The sequence below is a fragment of the Gossypium raimondii genome, chromosome 2, assembly GCF_025698545.1.
Source record: "Gossypium raimondii isolate GPD5lz chromosome 2, ASM2569854v1, whole genome shotgun sequence".
NCBI classification, from domain to species: Eukaryota; Viridiplantae; Streptophyta; class Magnoliopsida; order Malvales; family Malvaceae; genus Gossypium; species Gossypium raimondii.
The window spans coordinates 17,410,624-17,432,941 of NC_068566.1; the positions used below are offsets into that span (position 1 = coordinate 17,410,624).

Sequence of the window (22,318 nt, forward strand, 5' to 3'; positions counted from 1 at the left end):
GTTGAAAGTATGATTTATAAACTCTTTTATGATTGAACATGGACTACAATGAATATGTGTTTGTTCTTAATGATTATTTGAGGAAGTATTTTGTATATGTGAAATGGAAATTTTCAGGCTTAAAGTCTAGCAGGCTTAAGGCCGGTGATGTAATTCAGACTTTATGTCCAGCTGGCTTAATGCCGGTGAAATAATTTAGACTTTAAGTCTAGCAGGCTAATTGCCAGTGAATTGAATCAGGTTTTTTTTTTTTTTGAAAACCTAGCAGGCTAGTTGCCGGTGAATATGTATAAAATGTGTGAGTTGTACAGACTCAAGTATTTGAAGGAGTTTGCACTTTTATTCAGCCACAGTAGTTGACAAATTTATGTATATATCTATGCACTTGTTAAATGTAATTGAAAGGTATATACATGTTAATATATGTGCTTTTGGCATAAGAAATTGAAGAAATATGCTTATGCGCATATGGGAACATAAATATGTTTGGTTATTTATTTGCAAGTAATTGTTGATCAATAAAGCATCCGTTTATTTATGTTTAAGTATGAGTTAGGTTAGAATTTATGATTAATATACAAATATGCGTGATAGGTTATGCAATGTGATTAATATATTCATATTTATATTTGAGTATATATATGAGGTAAGTACACATATACCTTTAGTTATATGTTTATGATAAATACCTATGCCTATTCAATCTTTGTATTTGTTAAGCATATGAATATATATATATGTATTTCAGTATATATATAATTATTAGTTTCTATTAGTCCAGTGATTTGTAATTTGACAAGTAAAGATGTGTTCTGTTATATTAGAATGACATTTAAATGTAGATGTATAAATACATATGTATATTCAATTTTAATAGTGATTGAATATATACGTATATGAATAAGCATTTGGTTATACACAATTGATGTGTATGTATATTTGATTCTATGTATTACATAATAGGATATGTGAAGGTTGCAATGTATATTTATGGAATCAGAAATTATTTGATTTTTATGTAATATTTAATTATTGTATTTTTGGGTATGCTATAGACTTACTTAGCTATAAAAGCTTACTTTATTTGTTTATGTCTTTCTGTTTTATAGTTTTAAAAGATCAAGCTTCAAGCTCGGGGACTGTTAGCAAGTTCATCACCCTATCTGTAGTTTAGGTATTTAAAATGTTTAAATTCTAACTATGGCATGTACAGACTAGATAAATAAGTTGTGGGTCATATTTTGTAATAGTGTAAGTGATTATAATATATATATATATATATAAATATATATATGAAAATGGTTTTATTTTCTTATAGACTTATTAGTTTGTAATATCCTTGTTTATTTTAAATGGTTAGAAGAAAAAAAATCTAAAAATTAAAATTTGCATATTTAATATTAGGTTCAGATTATCATATGTGACTATTAAAATTATGGAACTTTAATGTATGTTTTTTTCTGAGTTATGTTATGCTTAGTAATGCCTCCTAACCCTAATTTGGCGACGGATATGGGTTAGGGGTATTACAGCTTGAGCTCTAGATTTAAGACCTTTTAGGAGTTGCAACAACCATTGCCTCTCGAAATAAAAGAACATCATAAAAATACATTCAGATAACCTTTCCATCATCTTAAACACAAATAACCCATAAACAAAGGCTTACTTCTTTAGAAATTCATGTAGATCTACCTTTCAGAGCCATAAAACTCACCTCGACATGGAGAAATTTCTAGAAGAATCTAGAGTTTTAGATCCAGCTTAAAGAAAAATGCTTCTCCTTTACTCCAACCTTAGATTTCAATATTTTCAAAAGAGAATAAGAGAACTCCCTTTTATTACAACTTGAAGACCTATTAATATAGTCAAAGTCTTTATTGGAACTTTACAAATGTCACATCACTATTGACTTGTCTTATCAAGGGTCTACAACTTCCGAGAAAACTAATTGAGTACTTTCCCTTTCTCTTTTAATTATCGAAGTTCTCGTTCGGCTAGTTCCTAATCAATTTACCTTTTAACTTAACTTGTACAATATCATGGGGAAAAGGGTGTACTACTTCTGACATGGGCTCATACCTTCAGTATCTATTTACCTAACTAAATCCTTCTGCTATCAAATCACAATTATCTAGCATGGAACTCTAAACATCTTGAACACACAACCGTGTTCGCCCCTATTATACGCCAGAAAGAACACTTGAGAGATTACCAATTCACCAATCGTACTTTTCAAAGACTATATTGAACCTTATGCTCGTCGAAACTGAGCGTTATAGGCCTGTTCAAAGAATTATTATACTTAGTCAACTTCAACTTCTTATACTTTACACACACTCAAAACTTACTCTTTGTGCCTTACTTTTGTAGACATTGTTTGAACACTAAGGTTTCATCAGGTAGGATGTTACAACTTGGCTTGCGCAATGTGTGATTAAACCTTAAGATTGATGACCCTAGGAAGTAATTCAGGATAAACGAGATCGAAAGATAAGTTTACTGAGTAAATCATAATTTATCCTGATCAAGAAAGTGAGGTCGAAAGATAAGTGACTATTGGTCGATTAGTTAATTAGTTAGAGGCTGAAAGGTAATAACTAGTTAATTAATAGCTAATTCGCTAAAACTTGAATCCTGAAGTTAATTAGGAACACTGACGTAAGTTAATCTTCTACTTACGTAATTGGATTAATTTCAATTGTTAAATTGGTTTTTAATTTTGTTTAATTTATGTTATTTCAGTTAATTAATTTTAATTTGGTTCTTCGTACTATAGTTTTAAGTTATTACTGTTTAGCCCTATTAGTGTAGAAAATGAATTTTAATATAATTCAACCTCTCTTAGGTACGATCCTTGGAATACTTTTCGCAGTGTTTCGTTGTAACATTTTACTATATTACAATTTGACCCGTATACTTGCAAACACCTCTACTCAATTAATTATCTTTTTGCTACAGTATTTCCAGCCTAGACATTCGCATGTCTAGCAGCGGTCAGTCACGAAGTCATTCCTGAGCTCTCCCTAATGACATGCAATTACGAAAGCAACACAATCAGTGCTTGTCCAATGACCTTGTCAAAAATATGTTACCCTCATAGAATATCCTTAATCTCTTTAGGATAAATTTGCTCTCCCAATATGATCATATTTTATCTCATGGTAACCATTACATCTTCATTCACGAAAAGCCAATTACTATCAAATAATAATCAAGTCATTCATCATAAAGATGAACGACCCGTGGCCATGTTTACTTTTCATTTATCATGTAATGCTAATAAGAGGACATCATTTATTCCTGTCTTGGGCTATGAATTTAACTATTGTGAATGATGATACGTACTATAGAAGTCATATACCTAACGCACCAGCTTTCAGTTTCATATTTATTTGAACAGAGGCTTTTACTTGCATCAAGGTATACGAGTCACGCATACATAGTCCATCATCCACTCAGAATTAAGGTATGCCACATTGTGAATGTCACAAATGAATAAAACCATAAACAGATTCAAGATCTATTCTTCTTGCGTCAATTCTGATGTACTATCAGTCTAGCTAGTCACATCCATCTCTCTATCTTCTGGGAGTTGTCCACTACGATGCCCAAGACAAGACACTCCCTATTGGAAAAATTCTAGTTTGAAAACGATTTTCTTGCACAACAAAAATTAAAATTTTGAAAATTGACCTGGTTTGTGATATTTATAGCTATAAACCTTAGACCGAAATCATATATGTGTTTTCAAATAAGCTGATCCTTGATGTTTTTCGGCTTTCAACCAAACGATCGTTTTCGTTATTCTAGTACCAGAAATTACTATGAGTGTGGGCTCGAACCAATTGAATCAAACCACATAACTAAAAAAAGTTTTCTTTTATCTTTGGGGTGAAAACGAAAATTCTCTCTTCTTTAATAGAAACCAGTAGAATTGTTATTCTGGAAAAAATATATTTAATAGCTACAAATAAATTATCTCTATTTTTTGGTAGAGTAACAATCTCTCTAAGTTATGTAAATAACTTTGTTGGTGTTATCTATTTAGAAGGCGAGGATATAGAACCCTTATTAACTTGTAGATGTTTATTTCAAATAGAAAAACAACTTCCTAGTCCAAATAGAAAAGGGAGAGAAGCTAATAGGGCGTGTTTCCCCTCAAATGTATTCTGATGGGGATTTGGGCCTTTCATTGTATTGGGCCCAATTATATGTGCTATTTGGACTTTTAAGTCAACACTTTATAATTTAATCCAACCCAAGACATATTTTTCTATTTCCAATTAAATAATTTTCTCATCCAAAATTTACCCGTGATAAAATTATAACGATTTTACCCCTGGTAAAAATTCCAAAAAAAATATTTAATATTTCACAATTCAATTTGTTCACTATGATCGAATGGTTTAGTTTCATTTTCGGGCTTTAAAATAGCTCAAAAACATAAACTCTTTCTTTCGATCATTTCTAAGTAATCCATGTGCATTTGCAAATGAATCATTTCTCATTTCCATTTTTGAGAAAACCACATTCATTTCCAAATGACTCCATTTCTCCATTTCAGAGAAAGCCATAGTCATTTCTGAATGTTTTTCATTTCTCAATTTCTATTCATTCTACTCATTTTGATTCAAACACGCAATTCATTTTTGGTTTCAACGAGCTAGTGGAGGGATTGATTGGACATATGTAATTACGACTTAAATGATTTATAAACTCATTTAGTCACGAAGTAATTCCACTATAGTATCGTCACTAAGCTCTCCCTAACGGCATACCATTACCAAAGAATTTACTCAGTGCTCGTCCAATAACCTTGTCATAAGTGTGTTACCCTCATAGGATATTCTTGACCTCTTTGGGATAATATTCACTCTCCCAATATGATCATATTTTATCTCATGGTAACCATTGCATATTCCTTCACGAAAAGTCAATTACTATAAAATATTAATCAATTAATTCATCACAAAGATGAATGAATGATGGCCACGTTTGCTTTTCATCAACCATGTAATGCCAATGAGAGGATATCATTTACCCACGTATCGGGCTATGAATTCCATTGTTGTTAATAACACTACATACTATAGAAGTCGTACACCTAACATACCAGCTTTCGGTTCCTTATCTATTCAAACTCTAGCTTTTACTTACGTCAAAGTGCATGAGTCACACATACATGATCCGTCATCCACTCCGGATTTAGGTATGCCGCACTATGAACGTCACAAGTGAATATGTCACACCCCAAAAATGATGGATCCAAATGGGTGAGTAAGGTATGTATGTAAACTGATTTAGCAATGTGGTAGCATAATCTGCCATCTTGTTGGCTTGTTGGTGAATCAGAGTGTTTACTCACACTAGCGTTAAAGTATTTACCTCTTAGCAGTATCTAAGGATTTAATTACAGGGTATCTACAAGCAATGAAATATTACACCCAAGAAAGAGTATGCCTAATGAAGAGTATGACCAGAATATTGGTTGAGCACGAAGAGCTTATCAAGTATCTAAGGATGTTATAGGAGATTTAATTATCTTTATGACCATGTCATACGCGAGTCATTGTCAAAGTATAGTACGCTCAGTTTTCTTGAGCACTGTTCAAGTTGATTTTTGTGATGATATGAGTTGAGAGTCAGTTGAATTGATTTTACCATCCCTATGATTGGTCAAAAAGTAACGAAGATCTTTGCTAGATTCTCTTTACCTTCCTCTGAATTTTTCTTTATAGGAAACTAGGACGTTTAGGTAAGGTAAGCATCATCACTTGTTAGAGTCCATAGTACGGGGACAAGGAGTTTGTATCTAGTAAGAGAGAAGACATTTCAAATGACTTTACTTTCTACTTTACGTTCTGGTTTTTATTTCCAACCTAAATGTTCTTTTCTTCTTTGTTAAGATAGAGCTAAGACCTCATTTAATCAATGGATGATTCAGCCTTCTAGTAAGTTTTATAGCCCTATATGTTATGATTGTTATTGAGGAAGGATATTAAAAGGTGTAAGAATAGTAGGGCGTGAGTGAAAGGCCTTGTATGGGGGTCACATGTAGTTGAAACATTAGTAAACTATCTGTAAATGAGGATTCTAATAGAAATTCCATGATCTTGTAAGTAGTTGTTGCTACTAGATTGGGAACGACAATTAAAACAGAAACTCCAAATTGAAGTAATGGTAAATCTCTGGTGAATTTCTAGACCCGAATTCTACATAATATGTTATGATGATTCCCTGTACAGTCGATGTTTATATAGATGAACATATCTTCTTGAAAAGTTACTGTATACATGTATATATGGTTGTGTGTGTTCTCTGTGAAGCATTTGTATGTATGTGCTGAAGTGTACGATACACTACATGAATATGACAATGTATGGTGAGAATGCATGAGAAATTATGTGTTAGGAAGTATGATTATGTTAAGATTGTGAGTGAAATTTGTGTAGATGCGTCTATTATGTTATTCAAGTAATGTAAGACCACGAATGGTTGGCGATAAGGGGGTTCCGGTGGAGTGTCAGTAAAGTATATAATACGATGACAGACCTTGCAGTGGTGCTTTGATGATATCCTTGGGATAAAAAACGAGAAAAGGCCAATGCGGCAGAGATGAAAAAAAAAACAATGGCCATGGCAGTTTTTGGGAATAGCAGATGAGCTACATTTGTCTACTAGGGTTTTTACGTGTCCTTGGGGCGTTGATGGGCAAACCTCAGGTGATGCTAAGTTTAGACAAATCTATATTGTCAAACATGATAGTTTATGTGGTACCTTTGTGGTAAGTCACCTTTAAAGCCTTTTTGGCAATTTACTTGGGAATTCCTTAACACTGGTTACCTATAAAGCTTATGTGATGTAATGTTTGGAAAGCCTGTCAGGCGAATTTTGTATCACCTAAGTGGCGAGTTGTTAGTCTGCCTTCATGGTGAGAACTGGGCATGCCTTTGAGACATTTCTGAAGGTGTCCTCAACAGAGTACTCGACTGATGAATCCGCCATAATAACTCATTAGGTCAGAAAGAGAGCTTAGCATATAAGTAATTATGGGTGATGTAAGTGTCCACCAAATCTAGAAGTTTTTCCCTTTTGTATCTAATGTTATCTGAACTTCCATTGGGTGATCTAAAATATTAACTTCATTGAAAAAAATTTGTTGTCTAGATCGACGTGAAGATATGGCGTGATTGGTATTCCGACAACCACCAGAGCTAGTATATGAATCCGCTAAGACTAGTGTCCATAGGTATATCATTATGAGGAATGCATCCAATTTCTATCTTTAAGCAATTGTGAAATAGGATCCCCTATAAGGTAGGAAGTTTGTAATTCGCCAATCAACTGGAAAGTGGATAATGTGGTCGAGCTAGAGGTTGACGTATAGTTATCCGTCAGGAATCAGAAAAGTATTCTTCAAAATCTAAAAGGAAGTCCAGGATTCTTAAGTCAAGGAATTCAACATCATCATTTAAAGGTAAAAATGGTTAAAACTCACTAAGTTCCATTGAACTTATGGGTGTTTATTTGTAATGCAGGTTCTTGAGTTGAACCAGTTCGCTATAAGGGACCAAGCTAGGAATGGGCTAAGGTGGTTGATTGTAGTGCGATGTTATGCATATAGAGGGAAATTTTTGGGAACATGTTTTCAAATGGTGAATAGTATTAAATGTCACGAATATGTCTGTTTTATCAAAGATTTAATTTGTAATGCTTTATACTACTTTTAAGAGTATGTTATAAATTACAAACGTTTCATTCAAATCTTTTGACTTCGAAAAGAGTTTTAAATAAATAAGAAGTACATCCAATATGATTTTTCACCAGTTGAACAATTTTGTTCAGTATGTAAGTATTCTGACGTCCTATATTCAGATCTGGTAAATCGGGTCAGGTATAGGGTGTTATAGAATAAATCTAAAAATGGATTCAAGATATATTCTACTTGGTTCATGTCCTATGTATTGTCAGTCTAGTAAGTTACATCTATGTATTTATCTTTTAGGATCCATTCGCTCCGATACCCAATAGAAAACATCTCCTCAATTTAAGTTGGTAGATGACATATTAGTCTTTCAATCGGTTTGCTTATTTCTGATTAAACTAAGGACATGCTGAGGTTTGCTTACTAATACAAGCTGTCTTTTCGTATTAAGATCTGACCACGTAATACCGCTTAGTATTAGTTAAACATTAAACAAACAGTGAGAAACATTTTCTTTCATTTTTCTTTGTGTGCAAAAACCATGTGAGGACAATATACAAAGTATTAATTTAATTCATGAATAAATTTATTGACCAATCTATTCGAAAAATTATAAGTGTACTTAGACGAAAATACTACACTTAGGGCACTAGATCCAACAGTCTCTCACTTTCCCTAGTGAAGTAGATGAGTCATGTTTCGCATTCCTATTCCCCTCCATATATTTCCCAAAGAGCTGTCTAGCTAGGAAAGTCTTGGAAAAAAAATCCCCAAGGTTTGTCATCAGATGTGATCTTTGACTACATCTACTATCCCATCAAAAACTACTGTCTCCCTTAATGTGTTTTTATCTTTATTTGGTTTCTTTTAGGTTTAATTATATTCGTACTATTATAGTGCCATAGCTTTTTCATACCTCATATTTGACCCTCCATAGTGAAGTTAGCAATGTATCTCTGCTTGACACTTAATCACACTATGGACTCGTTGTCTAGGACAAAATACAACCCAATGTTGATTTCCTCAAATCTTAACATGTTTAAAAGTCATAATCAGTATATCCAATAGGAGTAAGATCTCCTCTGGAATGCACAAGCATATAATCCCTCATTCTCCGTAAATATTTTAGATCTATTTTTCAAGAAAAAGGATGGTTCTCTAAGGCTATGTATAGGCTATCGATTGTTAATTAAGCTAACCATTAAGAATAAATATCCCTTGCCCAGAATTGATGACTTGTTTGACCAATTTTGAGGTGCCACGTTGTTTTCTAAAATAGATCTAAGGTTGAGGAACTATCAACTTAGGGTAAAGGAGGCAGATGTGCCCAAAATTGCATTTAAAACCCTATATGGCCACTATGAATTCCTTGTAATGCCATTCGATTTAACCAATGCTCCTGCCGCCTTCATGGATCTAATGAACCAAGTGTTCCAGCCCTTTGTTGATTAGTTCATTGTTGTGTTTATCGATGATTTCTTAATCTATTACAAAACCAAATATGAACATGATGAACACCTTAATAAGGTTCTACTATAACACCTTTAACTCGACCCGATTCACCGGGTTTGGATATCAAGTTTTATCACATGAAAAACCTAAAAAATTTTAAAGATACTCTCTGTAATGCCCTCCACCTGACTCGATGAATCGGATCTGAGTATTGGGTGTCACGCTCTATAACAGATGTAACTTAAACTTTTTGCCTATGGAAAAGTTCTATCTATGAATATGACAGAGTCTCTTATGGGTGTACATTGTATGGTTACATATACAATTCATGATAATAAAATTTTATCAATTTTTATTTTATCTTTTGGAAAACTGTATACATATTGGAATTCTACCTAATGAACTTATGCTCAGACTTAAGCATGCCACTTAACTTCCTCTGTATTCATAATGGCCTGATTCGCCAGTCCTTGGCGTAGCCCTAGCATCGTCCCTCTACGCATACTCCTTTACAACCTGAAACAGGAAATAAGTTTAGTAAGTTCATAAGAACTTAGTGAGATAATCCTTAAATGCATGTTTCATTATATCAAAGTGTGATAGATGCTTCACATGTCCTTCATGTGTCATTTGACTTTTCCTTATTCCTTCTGGCAGTTACTTCACTAAGATTTCCTTTAACAGATTGTAATAACTCTTTTATATTTTAGACCTTTGTCTTCCTCTCAGTGTCTTTAAGGACTTACCTTCCTTTCATATTCATTAAACTTTCACTCTACTAGGCTCCAAATTCGAGGTCCAAACTAAAATAATATTTTTTTCCTTTGAGCATATTATACTTACAATCTCATCACTTTCTATGTCCATATTTAAAATTTTATCTTTACATGGTCTTTAACCACTTTGTTTTCCTTATTAGCGAACTTAAAATCTTATTTCATACATCCTGATTTTACCTCTATTTTCAGGCGAGGTAGACTACGCTCATTACTCTACATAGAGTTCACCTAGATCTTCCTTACTTTAGGGTACTATCTATACATGCCTATAACACATATCTCGGATTCACCACCTATTCTGGCGCACTCTAGCTTCACCGTTCGTTTCTTATTACTATGTGGGGTTTACATATGGTGCCTTTCTTTCAGAGTTTGCTGGATACTTTGTTCTTTCTACTTGTCTCATACATTATCCCTTACAATTATCATACCTTCAGAGTCCTATATTTACTTTGCCTTCAGAGGACCATTCATGCCATTGTTTCCTAATTCATTACACGACATTCATTCAAAATTTTTCGTGAAGGCATTCCTTCATTTAAATAGCCGCAAAGGCTTCCTTTGTATTCGCCACAAGGGCTTTCCTTTACAAAGTTGCCACCCAGGCATCCTGTCCTTAGGTTGCGCCACGGAGGTGTTCCTTTTCAGATATAGCCACGAAAGCTTCCTTTACAGAGATTTCCACAAAGGATTTCCTTTCTAGAGTTTGCCACAGAAGCTTTCTTTTGACAGAGATCGCAACAAAGGCTTTTCCTTTTAGCGATTTGCCACACAGGCGTTCCTTTGAGAGTTTTGCCATAAGGGCTTACCTTTCTAGGGTTTTGCCACAAAGGCTATCTTTTAACAGATTCAACTCAAAGACTTACCTTTCTAGAGTTTTGCCACAAAGGTTGTCCTCTTTAACAGGTTCGCCACAAAAGTCTACCTTTCCAAAGTTTTTCCACAAAGGCATCCTTAAATAGAGATTACAACAAAGGCTTTTCTTTTCTTGGTGGTTTAGGCGATAGGGATTTGCCTAGACTCACACTTAGTGAGGTTTGCCCCTCATCGTCCTGGGACACATAAAGAACCATATTAGGTAATAACCTTCCTTAATTTTTTCCCATATGATACCATAACCCACCAGTTATAGTCTTACATGATATGGTCTTATTTCGATATGATGCCATAACCCACCAATTACAGTCTTACACGATATGGTCTACTTTCCATATGATCCCACAACCCATCAGTTACAGTCTTACAGGTATGGTCCTTTAGCGCCATGGCCATGGACTTGTCCTTTTCAGAGATTTATCTTTTTAGTCCTGACGGATCCTTTTCACAAATCCGGAGATAGACACAGACTCTTCATACTTAGACCCATCTTTCATGAACTTATCAGATCTTTACTTACTCATAATAGACACATCTAGACCTTTTGGACACATTAACATATTTCCATTATCCAAACACAATCATCCTTTAACCTCAAGATTCATGTTTCATACTTTGACCATAAGACTTCATGTTATCCATACATGCAAGTCCATAAATCTTATGCTCCTTATTAGAGCCATCACATCATGTTTTACTAGTTCTATTTCATGATTTCATCACTTAGCATACAAGTTTCTAGAAGGTATATTATGCATGCATGATTCAGTTTAAGGACTCACCTAATAACCTCAGAGGCGGTTTAAACTTTAGAACTAGCCCTTCATTGTGGAATCGATAGTTTGGGCTCCAGATCCATCATTCAACAAGATGCTACAGCCTCCTCCACCTTGATAAATAGAGACACTTTGTTAGAACCCATTTGGGTAACATTTATCATCACTTTAAACCTTATCACTAAGCCTTATTTTGTTCAAAGCATACCTACAAATTTGTGTTCCGTTGACCAGTAGAGTCATGAAACATACCTTGATGGGAGGGAAAATCACTAAAAAAAATTAGGGTTTCATACTCATCTTAGAGAGATGTTTCAATCTTCTTTTAGCCCCAGTTCTTAAGAAGGAAGATAACTCTCCCTTAAATTAAACTAAGTGTCCTTTAAAATTAACTTAAGTCTTTATGGGAACTTGGTAAACGTCACATCAATACTAAGTTGTCTTATCCAAATTTGTCACTTTTATGAAACTCATTTGATTACTCCTTTAGCCTTTCACACTTCTAGTTCACGCTTGGTTAGTTCCCACCCAACTTACCTCACAAGTTACTGGTATGGGACCACATTGGTTACAGGGTGTACTTGCCACTAGCGTGGACTCATATCCTAAAAATCATTTTACATAGTCGTAAGCCTTATTTCACTACTCATAGTTATCTGACGAGGAATCCTTATTTACTTATTTTCCTTTCAAAGTCCACCCATTCTATACGCTGCAAGGGGCTTTTAGGCGAACATTTCTTCGCTAGTCATACTTCTTTATAACTATGTTCCATATTTATACATATACATTCTTACTAGTACACTTGACTCGTTATAGTTCCCTTTCTTCAATTTTAGCCATAAGCTTTTTTTTTCAAAATATCCTATATGATGTACATACTATAGTTACCATGGATTCCTTTCCTTTCATTCAGAATCCGCCAAACTAGGGCATCACTGACGCACTCAGAAAGTCCTTACACTTAATCAAATCCTAACGTTGGGCATTTCAAACTTACCCTTAAGTCTTATTTTTATAAACAACAAATAAATTGTTAGGACTTCGCCGGGTGGGATGTTACACTCTCTTAAATTCTTGGTTTAAAAAATTTTTCTTGTTATTTAAACTAATTTCTCATTATAAAGAAATAGAGAAAAGTTTTAAAAGATAATATGTTAATGATAGGTGCTAAAAGTAACATGTTTTAGCCTCTTTCTTAATACGTTTTTGGATGATTATTCGATTTCAAATGGTGAATTTTATGCTCCTAATCCTTTAAATTCATGTTTCTCCACTTAGGAGGGCATTTGAGACCAAAAAGAGAGAAAAACGAGTGAAATTTGAAAAATCAAAGCAAGTTTCAAGAGTCACAAGGGCTTGGCCATTCCATACGGGCCGAACACATGGCAGTGTGAGACATACGGCCTGCTTAGAAATCACAAATTGTATTTCAAACACGTGAAAAATGTAATTTTTAGGTTTTTCGGGAATTCTAAAACCTATATATGACAAAGATAAGAATATGGGAGTAAGTCATCAGAGAATACTCAAGAAAACAACTCAAAAAACACCATTAAAGCTGACTCTGAAGCAGATTTCCATCAAGATTGAAGATCACATTTTTCTTTCTTTAAAGTTTATTATGAGTTTATTTGTTTCTCGTGGTTATACTGTCTTTGAGATGTTTTTATTTGCAATTATAAACTAATTTTCTAAATACCTAGGGAGATGAACCCTATGATGAATTCTGTCTTTTGATTTCTATTTTATGCAATAAATACTTGAATCTTGATATCAATTACGAGTGTTTAATTCTTGGTTTAATATTTCTAGACTAATAATCCATGTTTGAAGTGCTTAAATCAGAGGAGGAAAAGTCCCTGTTTAAGAGTAGATCTAGCATAAATGAGTGGAGTTGCATGCAGTCCTAGAAATAGGACGACATAAATCTACTAGATTAGAGTAAAATCCAATAAGGGGATTAATCGAGTTAATGCAATAATATGGGTTTTAATTAGAAAGAAATTTCAATTAATCAAACTAGAGTCAATTGCTCTTACTCTTGAAAGAGATATTAGCATAATTTAGGGATTTCTACGGATCAAGATACTAAGTGAAAAAATTATTTAATTCAGATTGATAATGACAGATGAAACCTAGGTGGATTCTTTCCTAGGTATTGTTTCGCTTCTTGGATGTTAATTATTTATTTCCTCGATTCGTTCTTTGTCATATTCTTTTGTTAATTAAATTAATTAATTTTAGTTTTAATCAGTATCTCTAATTTGTCGGTTAAATAATTGAAAGACAATAATTACTAGTACTATTAGTACTCGTGTGAATGATATCTTTGCTCACTATACCTATACTGCGAATTGATAGGTGCACTTGCCTTAGTTAGATTTTTAGTTATTTTAGGACTTCAATAAAGTTTTTTGGCACCGTTGCTGGTGATACAAACTCACTTACGAGATGTAATTGAGTCATTTTGTTGCCCGATCATAAATTAAGTAGTTTTCGTTTTGGTTTAACAAAATGGCTAAGTTACAAAAATATAGTTGTTTAGGCAGCGGATAAAACAAAGTTAAAATGATGGAAAGATGGATAATGAACTTAAAACAAGAAAGAACCCTTAATAGCGATTAAGGACTCGAATCCTATAAGTTTTAAAGTGAAAATGGTTTGTTGAAATCGGACCGTGACCCACTATCTAATGAGATAGGAACCAACGGTATCAAGGGTGAATGCCACACACGGACGAGTGATAAGTTCAGAAAAGAAACAAGATTGACGCCACTAGCTTAGCTAGATATATCAAGCTGAATCTCGAAGAACAATGAGAGTGAAAAGTAACAAATATATATTTCATAAAAATGATTCCAAAGTCTCCCCAAAGTTTACAAAAGAAACTATTTATAGGTTGAAATATGACCAGTTGAATAGACAATCATTAAAGACAAAATAATTAAGCTAAATTAAATATCTAGCTGAAAACAATCCAATAAACTCGGTGAATGCAAGTGCTGATCAGTCTTGGTTCATGGCTTCGATAGGTGAGCTGAATGTAGCTTGATTTGGTGAATGCAATTGATGTTTGTAGGTGCATCGAATGGGAAGTCTGCTGATGAATGAACTTGATGGCAGCTGAATGGTCTTTAAGTGAGAACATTCTGTTATTTAGGTGTGAACAGCAGGAATCAAAGAGTCACTTGGAAAGTTAGCTGATCAACTCATAATATTTGGCAAAAGTTCATGAATAAGTCGGCTGGAGAATGCACCAAGCAGCCCTAAGTATATGCGCAATTGGGTGCATGAATCCTTCATTAATTAGCTACAATGTATAGGCAAGATACATGAACATCCAGTTGAATAATAACTCCCTTCGTTCATGTACAATCAGGTACGTTGTTGCTCAATTAAATGGCTTCAATGTATCAACTAAGTACATGAATGTTCAGCTAAAAAAATTAGCTCCCAACATTCATGCACAATTCGGGTGCATGCTCCATATTTAATGAGCTACAATGAATCAGCTAGATTCATGTATGTTCAGCTGAATAGATGGATGTTAGCTTCTCCTTTCCAGCAACCTGTAAGAAACCATTAAACACACACACGGTTAAAGCTTCAATAAGATAAACTGAACACAAATAAATATGTAATTGACCAGGACACCATTAAGGAAGCTGACTTGCTAATCATGCATTAAATTTGTCTGAAAATGAAACATGTTAATAGGTCTGAATTAAACATGCTTTGATGTCATCCTAACTAGTACATACTTAATAAAAACAAACAAACAAACATGTAATTAAAGCTTTAAGAAACTGAAACAAAATTAATTTAATTAACATAATTAAAAATGTCTAAGTCTAGCTAGCTAATTCGAATTCAGCCTTAAATAAACTGTAGATGTTCCTTGTGGAATCGTCCAACACTTGATTGGCAAGCTCTTTTGTAGCTTTCTCCCAAACTCAATCCACTAAAGCCAATATTGACTTTTTAAGCTATTTAGCTCGAGCTCAAGTGATTGGTCCAATAGGAAGCTCGATGGAATCTCGATTGGAGTCAGCTGAGTCCTTAGGCTAGTTCATATCATTCCCCCTCTTCAAGTCAATTTGTCCTGAAATTGTCGCCTATATCAATAAGAGATGAATTAGATACGTTAAAAGTCGCACGGGTAGGATACTTACCTGGTAGGTCCATTCGATATGAAGCATCAACAATTGACTCCATCACTTGGATCGGAACATCAATCTTAGGAAGCAACACTTTAAAATGATTTATTCTTAAATCAGGCCATTTGCTCACGAAAAATCTTTCAAGATCTCGAACCCCTTTGTTTATAAACCTGACAAAGTCGTGTCCAAAAATGTAAAAATCTAAATAGTTCGAAAAGAAAGAAAGTTATTTGCATGCCTTCCCTCTTTAGAAAGGTACCATTTCAAATTGTCACCTACACAAGAATGGAACAGTTTAGTAACTTTATAAATTATAGGCACAAAATAACTTTTCGATACCCTATTCAAGAATGGAATGTATAAACCACTGCTAGAGTATAAGTTATAAATGGGTCTTACCTTTTTAGATTGAATCAAAAACTTCATTAATGGTAACAAATCAGAATCACAAAGCATTCATAAGTTATAATCTTGGAAAACAAAATTCCATCGCTCAAACCCCTTAAACGATAATATAGAACAATAATCTCCGGGATCAAAAACAAGGTTTTTTGTTGCCATTTCAATCAGACTCAAAAATTTCATGAATGGCAACAAAAAAGGAGCATAAACTAATTGAGAGTTATAATCATGCAAATTATGCTTAAATCCTTTCAACCATAATATAGAACAAAAATATCCAACATCAAAGATTTGATTTTGACTTTGTACATCATCAAAGCTCACATATTTGGTTTTTGAAAATAATGATAAGTCATGGAACAAATGAAAGTGGCCAAAATATTTATGCAAAATAGAACTATGATGCTCACCTTATTTCAACAATAACTTAGGGAATCTTGCTCCAAGTTTAAACACATGGGTTTGCTGGCTTATTTTCGAAGGCAATGAAAACCTTTCGTTCAGCAACGATGCAAACATGCTAGACATGGGTTTGTACAAGCAATCAAAACTTTCAAAATTCCTTCGAACAGGCAACAATATCCACAAAATTTGCTCGCATGAAGTTAAAGAATTCTCATGGCATTTTAAATCAAACAGGTTAAGCTTATCTCGTGAAAATTCTTTATCACTTATGACAATCAAATCTTGCTGACATATAGTTAGGACAATGTCATCTATGTCCAAGTCATCTTGCAACTTGATGTTATTTGTATAAACTTGAAATAAATGATGAAAGAAATATTTCAAGACACTAATAAGATCAAGAACAACAACTCGATTTAAGGAACAAAGTAGGTTGTCATGAAGGATCTTTTTAAGACTAAAGACTTGGACACACTTATCAATGAATTTCAAGGAGTACCAACATGATTGAATCTCAATAGATTCCTTACCTTGCTTCCTGTAAAAAATTTGCAGAAAATTCTCACCCTCTAACTTACCTTTTTCGATTAATTGAAATCGTCGTTCGTCGGCAAAGTAGTGAAGTTGGAACTTGTCTGCGGGTGGAATGTTATGAACTGAAATGAAGAGAAATCACAAGGCAAACTTGAATATTGGTTAGCAAGAATAGTCCTCCCTTTTATTTGATTACTTTCTTCACTCGTTTCTCATGCAAGCTCTCTTTCTTTTTCACTCGTTTCATTTTCAAGCACTCTTTCTTTTTCACTCGTGTCTTTTTCAACAACAACACTCTTTTCATTCACATTTTCTTTTATTTCTTGAATCTCAATGACATATTCATCTTTCACATTTTCTTTTCTTTCTGTCTCATTTTCCTCTTTTTCATTTTCAATCTCTTTTTCAAATTTCTTTTCTTTTTCTTTATCATTTTTCTTTTCGTGCTCATTCACTCTTGCACTCTCTACAGAAGCCTTCATCTTGAGTTGATCTTCGTAGACTTGTTTCGGGGTTAAAGTCTTCCTAAAGTGCTTGCAAGTGTAGCGGTTAGTGTCACCATTGTGCATGACCCTCCGGTCAAATTGCCAAGGCCATCCAAGCAGAAGATGTCCGACATGCATAGGCACCACATCACGTAATACTTCATCTTGATATTTTCCAATAGAGAGAGCAATAGGTACTTTTTTGGTCACCTTTAACTCTCTGTCGTCATTAAGCCATTGTAGCTTATAAGGATATGGATGCTTGGTAGTAGTTAGGCTAAGCTTCTCCACCATCATCGTGCTGGCCACATTGGTGCAGCTTCCTCCATCAATAATGACACAACAAAATTTTCCTTATACTTGGCAACATGTATGGAAGATATTCTCCCTTTGTTTCTCATTTTCCACGCTTGGAAGATTGAGGCTTCGCTTGATTACTAGCACCTTGCCATTAACAACTTGTTCTCGGTCACGTTCAGAACTTCTTGTCATGTTGATTGATACCTCACCAAAAACCTCACTTATTTCACTCACAAAGAAAGAAAAAGATGACACTCCACTCGTGTTTCACTTAAATGTTGGCTTTTACGTCTTGATGAATTCTTCTCTTTGTGCCTTTTAGAACTCAAATTCACCTCTCGAAGTTCTTGGAGATTTCGTTAGACCTATTAGAAAGCTCGTAGATAAGCTTCAAAATGCTAAAAACAAAATGGATTAACATTAGGTAAATAGGTAGGCTGAAACAAAATTTCAAGAGTGTGGCAGCAAAAATCGGTTTTAAGAACAAATAAAAAGATCGGGAATTAAAACACTTTTTTTTGTAAACTAGCTTTTTTTTGTCGAATTGCTCAAAATCCAAACTCCGACTTTTGTATTTCATTTTTTTATTTTGCACACTTTTTTTTATATTCGAAACTTTTTTTTACTCGAACTTTTTTTTGCTTCTTTTCAATCCGGGAGTATAAAAATAATGAAAACTTACTTAATTTGAAAAGCTTTGATACCAAATGATACGAACTCACTTATGAGATGTAATTGAGTCGATTTGTTGCCCGATCATAAATTAAGTAGTTTTCATTTTGGTTTAGCAAAATGGCTAAGTTATAAAAAGATAGTTGTTTAGGCAGCGGATAAAACAAAGTTAAAATGATGGAAAGATGGATATAATGAACTTAAAACAAGAAAGAACCCTTAATAGCGATTAAGGACCCGGATCTTATAAGTTTTAATGTGAAAATGGTTTGTTGAAATCGGACTGTGACCCACTATCTAACAAGACAGGAACCAATGGTGTCAAGGGTGAACGCCACACTCAGACGAGTGGTAAGTTCAGAAAAGAAACAAGATTGATGCCACTAGCTTAGCTAGATAAGTCAAGCTGAATCTCGAAGAACAATGAGAGTGAAAACTCACAAATATATATTTCATAAAAATGATTCCAAAGTCCCCCCAAAGTTTACAAAAGAAACTATTTATAGGTTGAAATATGACCAGTTGAATAGAAAATCATTAAAGACAAAAAATTAAGCTAAATTAAATATCCAGCAGAAAACAATCCAATGAACTCGGTGAATGCAAGTGCTGCTCAGTCTTGGTTCATGGCTTCAATAGGTGAGCTGAATGTAGCTTCATTCAGTGAATGCAGTTGATGTTTGTAGGTGCACCGAATGGGAAGTCTACTGATGAATGAACTTGATGGCAGTCGAATGGTCTTTAAGTGTGAACAAATGTAGGTGTGAACTGCAGGAACGAGAGAGTCACTTGGAAAGTTAGCTGATCAGCTCATAATCTTTGGAAAAATTTCATGAATAATTCAGCTGGAGAATGCACCAAGCAGCCCCAAGGTACATGCACAATCGGGTGCATGAACCCTTCATTAATTAGCTACAATGTATAGGCAAGATACATGAACATCCAACTGAACAATAACTCCTTTCGTTCATGCACAATCAGGTGTGTTGCTCTTCAATTAAATGGCTCCAATGCATCAACTAAGTACATGAATGTTCAGCTAAAAAAATTAGCTCCCAACATTCATGCACAATTCGGGTGCATGCTCCATATTTAATGAGCTACAATGAATCAACTAGATTCATGTATGTTCAACTGAATAGATGGATGTTAGCTTCTCCTTTCCAGCAAACTGTAAGAAACAATTAAACACACACATGGTTAAAGCTTCAATAAGATAAATTGAAAAGAAATAAATATGTAATTGACCAGGACACCATTAAGGAAGCTGACTTGCTAATCATGCATTAAATCTATTCGAAAATGAAACATGTTAATAGGTCTGAATTAAACATGCTTTGATGCCGTCCTAACTAGTACATACTTAATAAAAACAATCAAACATGTAATTAAAGCTGTAAGAAACTGAAACAAAATTAATTTAATTAACATAATTAAAGACGTCTAAATCTAGCTAGCTAATTCGAATTCAGCCTTAAATAAATTGTAGATGTTCCTTGTAGAATCATCCAACACTTGATTGGCAAGCTCCTTTGTAGCTTTCTCCCAAACTCGATCCACTAAAGCCAATATTGACTCTTTAAATCGTTTAGCTTGAGCTTGAGTGATTGATCCAATAGGAAGCTCGATGGAATCTCAATTGGAGTTAGCTGAGTCCTTAGGTTGGTTCGTATTAGCTGGGGACTAAAATATTGGGAAAACTTTATTTCTATTGATTTAACCATTTTTATTTTTATTTTAATATTTTTAATATAATTTTTACATTTTAATTTTTCTTTTGTTTGATTCTAATAAGTTGTAGAGATGGATGATAATCAAAATAATCATCAGGCTCTTGAACGTCTTGTTCCTTGTACTATATTTGATTATGCTAAGACTACTCTAATTGGGGCTGGATCTAGTATCGTCAGATCGACTATTGCTGTAAACAATTTTGAACTGAAGCCGAACACAATTCAGATGGTACAACAGTATGTTCAGATTAATGGTTTGCAAGATGAAGATCAAAATACTCATTTGGCTAACTTTCTAGAGATTCGCGACACATTCAAGATTAATGGTGCTACTGGTGAAGTCATACACTTACGGTTGTTCCTATTCTATTTGGGGAGCAAGGCATTCATTACCACGAGGTTATATCACTACTTGGGCGCAAACAACTAAATTTTTTTTTGTTGAAATCTTTTCCACCGGCTAAAATAGCTATGTTAAGGAATGACATATCTTCTTTTGTTTAATTTAACATTGAAACTCTTTATGATACATGGGAGAGATTTCAAGATTTGTTGAGAATGTGTCCTCACTATGGACTACGTTTGTGGCTCCAAGTTCAAACTTTTTACAATGGTTTGAACCCTTCAACTAGACAGATGATTGATGCAGTAGCTAGAGGAACATTGAACAAAAAAAGACCTGAGGCTGCTCAAGAATTTATTGAGGAGATGACACTAAATAATTTTCAGTGGCAAGTTACGAGAGTAAAACCTGTTAAGATAGCCGATCTTTCTAATATTGATGCAGTTTCTATGTTAGTAAATCAGGTTGAAGCTCTTGGTAAAAAAAATTAATTGTTTGAGTTTTTTTAAGCAGGTAAATCCGACAGTGCAATGTGATGCGAATGGAGCGGAGATGATTAATTAAGAATATTTACCCTTCGATTCTAGCATGGAACATGAACAAGTAAACTTTTTGGGTAATAATTCTAGACCTCAAAATAACCCCTATAGTAGTAATTATAATAGAGGATAGAGGAATCATCCAAATTTCTCTTGGGATGGTCAAGGAAATCAAAGGTCACAACCCCCTTTAGGTTTTAAACAACCTTATCAGCAAGAGAAGAATCCGAACCTTGAGGAGATGTTGGCTAAATTTATTTCAGTGTCCAAAACTCAATTTCCAAGCACCGAGACATCTTTGAAAAATATGCAAGTATTGATTCAAGGGCTTGACAATCAGATTGGACAGTTTGGCAAACTTGTTTCGGAAAGACCATAAGGTAGCTTGCCTAGCAACACTGAAACTAACCCAAATTAGCAAATCTATGATCTTAGGTCGACCCTTTGTAGCCACTGTAAGAATTTTTATTGATGTGGGAACTAGTGAACTTGTGCTTCGTGTAGATGATGAAAAGATTACGCTTCAAATGTGATTTTTTGAGAATCCCTATTAAGTGAAATGATACTAATTGTTCTGTTAATGTTAATAATCATGTGGCTCAACGTTCATTGCAAGATATCCCTCATGAACAAGTGTTGGAGCCATATTTAATTTAAAGTGATAGAACTCGAGGGATAAGTGAAAAACAAATAGTGTAGCTCAACGAACTAGATCAATGACGAATGAAGGTTGATGAAAAATCGAGAAAGCAAAAGGAAGTAACAAAGCAACGCCATGATGTGCATGTAAAGAGAATGAACCAACTCAAAATTCGGGACAAAGTGCTATTAGACCAATCGAATCCATGAATTTTTCCTTCAGAGTTTAAGTCAAGAGGGTCCGACCCATGTGTGGTAAAAACCATTTTTCCATTTGGGACAATTTAAGTAACACATCCTGAATACGAAACATTCAAGGTAAAAAAATAATCATCTCAAACCTAATTTTGGTGGTAAAACTGATAACGAGAGAGAGGAGCTTCCGCTCCAAGATCCGCCTTAACCGTTAGCTTGAAAAGCGAAGTTGAACTTAAACTCTAAATAAGCGCTTGTCGGGTGGCAACCTGAGTTTTTTTTTTTTAGTTTACTTTTATGTTTTTATTCAACAAAAAATT

General features: G+C 34.1%; 1 non-coding gene across 1 annotated transcript; it reads right to left on the bottom strand.

The window, feature by feature from the left end:
- Positions 1-20,753: 20,753 nt before the first annotated feature.
- On the bottom strand, positions 20,754-20,860 carry LOC128039458 (small nucleolar RNA R71). The gene has a single exon (XR_008193962.1). It is a non-coding gene; the product is annotated as a small nucleolar RNA R71 (small nucleolar RNA).
- Positions 20,861-22,318: the final 1,458 nt, after the last annotated feature.